Raw genomic sequence first — 6,415 nt, 5'->3', positions numbered from 1 at the left:
CCGAGCTCTTCTTTTTTTCACAGACTTACAATTGAATTTGTAAAGATAAATCTTAGGTAGTCATTTCCTCATCCTGTCCTCTTCATGAGATTTTGCTCCATTTCTCTTCATGTATTGTCTCATAATACTATCCTTATGTACTCTCGATTCCTCTCATTTGCCCTCCAGTTCCTTTGTCTTTTGCACGTTGCCTTTTCTATCTGGAATACTCATCTCTCATCTCAACCTGACCAAATCCTGTGCTCACTTCATATTTGTCTGTACTAAGAAGCCTTTCTAGATTTTCCCAATGCATTGGGATCTCCAAGCCGCTAGGAAGAAAAGGTAATTCTTTGTTTTTCTCCACACCCCATTCTTCCATCCTGCACCCTATCTTCACGGGGGAAATATATGTATCCGATGGGCCAAATTCTAGGATATTTACTGGGCAACATTTGCTGAAGGCAGAATCACTTTACTCCCAAAGGTATGTGTTTATTAGATGTGCCTGTCTCCCTACACCGTCTTTTATTCTTGCAGCAAGAAGAATGAGTGGAATTAGGTCTGCTTTCCCTGAAATGACCCCACTGGCGTCATTCCAACACGTCCTTCTCTTTGTCCTTGAGCCTTTCCTCACCTGCACCGAGGCTGTGGGTCTGAGCTGGTAGGTCTACAGCATGTAGTCTAGGGGTAGTAGGAGGTCCGCAGAACTCTCTGTCTCGGTGCATGTGTGATAGCCCCATTCATTGGAGCTTCACGGTTAGGTTTCCAGTGTCACTACACAGCAAAGGGGGATTTGCTTTATGTTTGCTGATGTGCCTCTCTCTCTCTTGGGGCTCTGTGCAGGTGGCAGTTGTGTTTCATAACATCCTTTTAATACCCACAAACTCACAGCGTTTCAAACACCACTCACCTTTGAAGGGGCAGAAAAATCAGCCTGGTGAAGGGAGAAGTAATTGAAGTTGGAATCCCTCGATTCAAATCCAGGCTCTGCTACTCTGCAGCTGTGTGATTTACAGATGATTATCTAAGTCGTCTGGGCTTCAGTTCTGTCATCTGTATTATGAGGGTCATTATAGTGCTAGCCTCTTAGGGTTGTCTGGGAGATTAATTAAAACGATATCTCCAAAATGCTGAGAGCAGTGCCTGGGGCATAGGAAACATTCAGCAAATGGTAGTCATCATCTTCCTCTTCATCATCACCATTATCTGTACCCCTAAGCATATCACTCATAACTCCATCACAGTCTTCAGCAGTTAGCCTTGTCATATTGCATTCTTCATATATAGGTTATTCTTTCCACAGTTTCAGTTCTGCCTCAAGGCCATTTGCTTGGTCACATAAGGGGTCTGAAATCTATTATAAGAAGAGCAACAAAAGAACAGCCTGTTGATGAAACTATGCCATGAACAATCTTGTCACAAATTGTAGAGCTGGAATGAAACTTAGAGATTATTGAGTCATAATCATCTTTTTACAGATGAAGAAATTAAGGCCCAGAATAGGGAAGAATCTACTACATCCCACCCGGTGAATGAGCAGGCAAGCCCAGTTGCTGGGGCACATTGCCTAGGATCTGTTATACCACAGTGCAACCTGGAGAGCACACAAACCCTTTAATCCTCCAGAATCTCACAGGAGGATTTAAAAATTAAAGGTGGTGGTTACCTTTGCATCCAAGATAAAAAGCAGTGTGTTAATCTAAATGTCTCTCCAAATGGCTATATTTTCAATTTAATAGGAATATCGCTCTTGTGTTAATTAGTGACCAAGTTCCTGTTTCAAAAGATACCTCATAAGGTTTTATAAATAAGTTTAGAGGCCGGTGCTCTATGTCTCTCTACTGAGTAATTAGTTTCACCAGTTTATGATGAGAACTACCAGCAAGATTAACATAATGATGTATACAATATAACAAGTGTAGCAACAGATCGTAATGATCTTTTTGCAATCCTCCGGGTCTATGTTCTTACCTACGTTCTTTCCCAATTTGCTTATTAGCTATGTGACTTCTTGCGGCCTTCTCCCATCACAAAAGCAAGTGATTTGGCCAGTTACTAAATATTTTTTAAGACTTTAAATTTACAACTTACTGATATCTGAAAGGTGGAACTTAAATTGTTTTTCCATTTTGCATTAAATCCCAACAGGGGGTGGGTGGGTGGGGTGTGTGTGTGTGTGTGTGTGTGCGTGTAAGTTTCATGGGCTCTTTTTAAGTGCCCCATCACCAATGACAGTTTCTTTGAAATTTTTAGATCATTATTTGCTTATCAGGGTTTATCTCATGATTAATAATTAAAGCAACACTGAAGTTCCTTTTAGAAATCAATTGACATCAAGATAATAAAGAACATAACTTTTGGTGAGATGTTCTATATTATATTAAGCACTGATGTAACTCTTACTTACTTACTTACTTACTTACTTACTTATTTATTTATTTCCTTTAGGCGAGGCCACCTTTGGTTGACCTCACAGATAGCAAGGACCTTATCAGTTTATAATCCCTTATTTTTAAAAATTTTTTTTACACCTACAGCATCTGGTCTTCCTAGGTGGTCTCCCATCCAAGTACTAACCAGGCCCGACCCTGCTTAGCTTCTGAGATCAGACGGGATCGGGCTTGTTCAGGGTGGCATGGCTGTAGACAGATGCAGACTCTTTAAAAAAAAAAAAAAATCCAAATTGAAATCCTCAGGAAAATCATCCTCCTCGTATTCAACAGTTTATCTAGCCATCAGAAGACAGACTGTGCATTTACTATGTATAAACATCAGGCTAGTCTTATTGTATGAGATATAAGGTGTTTATTGTACAGTTGGAGAGATAAGACATGTTCTAAAATAATGCCCCTATGAGGTATAAAGTGAAAAGAGCCTCAGGAAGTTTATAAAAAGTGCATTTATATTCAGAGACAGGAGATAAATATGAGATAGTGGTTAGGAACATGGGCTTTGGAGGCAAACCTATTAGGAGTTAAATCCTGCCTGGCTCATATACCAGTTTGGGGATACCCAACACGTGTAATTCATCAGAGCCTCAGTTTCCTTACTGGAAAATAATAAAACTGACATGATGGATGAAATTATCCAAGTGTCTGGTGCTTCACACACCGGAAGGCTAAAGGAGGTAGTATTTACACTGATATTTAGAAAATTAGAAAATTTGGATGTGCCAAAATGATGTATAAGTGGAAGTAGAAGAAATTAAGGCAGACACCAATTCAGGCAACCATTGCATTGAAAGAAGAATGTTAGAGAGTTTGTCAAGGGACTATTTAAAGATAAGACTAAACAAATAAGCTAGAGACAGTTAGTAAAAACAGTCTCTGTAATAAAGTAATTTCCATATCTCTGCCTAAATGGGATCAAAAAATATCATGGTTATGTCATGGTTAAGAATGTGGGCTCAGTAGACAGTCTGCCCAGGTCTCTATTCTGGCTTTACTGTTCACTAGCTGGGTGATCTAAGGAACTTAGCTTAAGTTTTCTGTGCCTCTACGGCCTCATCCATAAAATGTAGCTAATGCTAGCAGAAATGCTTGCCATGGTTATTCTTCTTATTGTCTTTGTTTCTAATAATGAGCCTTTTGAGTAGGATGGAGAAAATCTTCTCTAGTTTTATTGACCTGCCATCATCTGCTTCTAGTAATAATAGGATAGAGTCTTCAGACTACATCTCTCACCTGAGGACAACTAAATATACTGGACAAAATATATTTTTAAATTCTCCTTAAAACCATTGTAAATCTGAGAGAGAATGAGCAATTACAAGATCAAGATCCAGGAAATAACAGAATTTCAGAATCATAAGAAAGCGCCATCAGCTCATTTTACACTGAGGACATTTGTGCATCCAGAAGAAATAGCAGAACTGAAGAAAAAGAGCTTGTCTTCAATACCTCTGGGGGCAAGGAAGTAGAAACTCAAGACCAGGCTAAAGTGGGTGTTCTGATAAACACTACTTGCATGTGAATCTAGGTGAGAGCAAACCAGACTAAACTATTTTCCTTCACCTACCCTCATAGGCCTAGGATGATCATTACCTTGGATGAGCAGATTCAGGATGGGTCTGAACAGAGAAGTAACCCTACACTTGCAGGAGGGACATTATGTTCTGGTCCTTTAGTAAAGTTTCAGTCCAGTTTTACATTATAAATATGACTCCAGAACCCCTCGGACCTTGCATTTAAAGTTGTTTAAGTCAAGGCGTTATCAATCTCCGGGTTCCAGACAAAAGGAAGTGAAAATTCTCTATGGAGGACTGTTTCTTCATTCTAGGTCTTAAGAAATTTCTGAAAATAATTTTCCAAAGTCAAAAACCAGCCCACAGTCCCAGATAAACAAACCCCCCAAACAATAAGTTTCCGATAGTAGAAACTAGTAGAAACAATAGCCATAGAGACTGAGGTCCCATGACTTTAGATAGTAAAATTATCAGAGACAGATTATAAAATCACTAGGCTTAGTATACTTAATGGATAAAAAGGACAAGTTTTAATGTATCTAAAAAGAAGAAGAAACTATTGCAGATTTTTTTAATTAAATAAAAGCTAAAAATAGAAACTACCTGAAATTAAAAACCTAGTAGATGGAATTGATCACAGAATTAATGCAGCTGAAGAGAGAATTAATGATAGACGAATGAGAAGAAATTATCCAGAATGTAGCAGGGGAAGACATAATGATAGAAAATGTAAAATTTGTTAAGACTTAGGGAGCACAGAGGTAGAATTCTGATGGAAGTTTACCTGGAGTTGGAGGGAGGGACTGGGGCAAGGGCAATATCTCAAAAACTAATGGCTTGAAAATTTTTCTATAGGCCTTGAAAAACATCATATCATGGATTCAAGAACACTAATGCATCTAAACTAAATTAAAAGAAAAAAAAATCATATCTAGACATATCATAGTAAACTTGTAAAGAGAAAAAAAGTCTTAAAAGAAGCCAGAAAAAATGAGAACTTGACCCATCCTACCCTTCCACCATCCACCAAACAGAGGTGCTTCCTCTTCCGCTCTCCTTTCTCTTACTGCTTCTCACCAGCTTCTCACTGTAAACAGTCCAGTCATCCACAAGGAACAGCCCTCTGCTCACAGTTTCTGAGCAGGCTAACCTGAAATGCTCAGCTGTGACCTGATCACGTCTTACACATCTCCTGCCTTGATTACTTCTGCATGTTCTTCCCTCTTTCAGAAATTCCTTCGCCATCCCAAACAAATAAAAACATATCCTTTGTATAAAGGAGAACCCAGGAGCTTTGAAATTCATTAAGAGAGGCTTTTACATCTAGCTCCTGTAGTCTGGAGATGAGATCTCTAGCAGACCAGTTGGCATCCTAGAAAAACCACAGGCTTTGTGTTCAAATTCTCAATCTACCACCCACTCGCTATGCAAACATGGGCAAGTTTGTTCATCTTTCTGTGTCCTGGTTTCCTCATCTATTAAGCAGAAATGACAATAGTATCTACAAAATAGAGCTCTTAGCACTATTAAGCAGGTTAACACAAGTAAAATGTCTTTCCGTGTTAGGTTCAGTCTGCATTTGACATGTTTTCTGAGTGACTGAAATTGATTCTAGCTATAACCCTTAATTTTGCATCCAGTTAAGAAGCATGCAGGATTAGTTTTAAAAAAAAGAAAGAAAGAAAAGTAAAAGCAATTCAGATAGTCAAGAGTTTTAAAAACCATATCCCTTCTCCTTTACATTGGAGTTAGGTTTAATATTTAAGATTATTTCCCAAGTGATATTGATAGGTCAGGGTTTACAGAGTGTGCAGAGTAAAGTTGGTGATGTAAGGAGACTCACCTACGTCTATGTTTCTATTACTCTTTGACAGGCATTATGTTAGTTCCAAAAGGTGGGGGGATTGGGGGTCTCACCTCCAACCATATGTCCTGGAAAGACATGGGTATATTTTCTTCTCTTATGCCCAAAGGCATCTTACCCAAAGCCCTGCCTTTGAATTCATTTACCTGGCAATGTGCCAGCCAATTTGGACTGGAGGGAAAGAATAAGGGATGGACTTAGTGACCCACTGATTTATAAGGCTGAATTAAGTGGAAGAAAGGGGTCATTGGGATGGTAATAAATGAGATGACAGTCCCACGTTCTTCAAAAACTTTTAACTAATGGAATCATTGGGACATAAACAGTCAGGTCTTAAAGAGCCCCAAGAAACATCTAGCCCAGGCTCCTTGGTGTAAAATCATGGAGGAGAAAAAGGGCCATTTCTGAGCTGAAGGCTGATCTCTCTCACGTGCAGGGGAATGTGGGGTAAGGCTGCTGTTTGATGCTTTTGCTTTTATTCATAGGAACTCATAGAATCTCTTTGGTGATGTTTCAAATGGGTTAGAGACACAGGCTGAAGTTCCACATTTGAAACAAAGAATAAACTCTCCTCCTGTAACTAAACGGGCAACCCTCAACTGCAG

General features: G+C 39.1%; 1 pseudogene; it reads right to left on the bottom strand.

The window, feature by feature from the left end:
* Nucleotides 1-2,510: 2,510 nt before the first annotated feature.
* On the bottom strand, nucleotides 2,511-2,629 carry LOC120581901 (uncharacterized; annotated as a pseudogene).
* Between the last annotated feature and the right edge of the window lie 3,786 nt (nucleotides 2,630-6,415).

This window comes from Pteropus medius, unplaced genomic scaffold (assembly GCF_902729225.1).
Source record: "Pteropus medius unplaced genomic scaffold, Ma_sr-lr_union100, whole genome shotgun sequence".
NCBI lineage: Eukaryota > Metazoa > Chordata > Mammalia > Chiroptera > Pteropodidae > Pteropus > Pteropus medius.
This window is presented reverse-complemented; position numbering and strand designations above follow the sequence as displayed.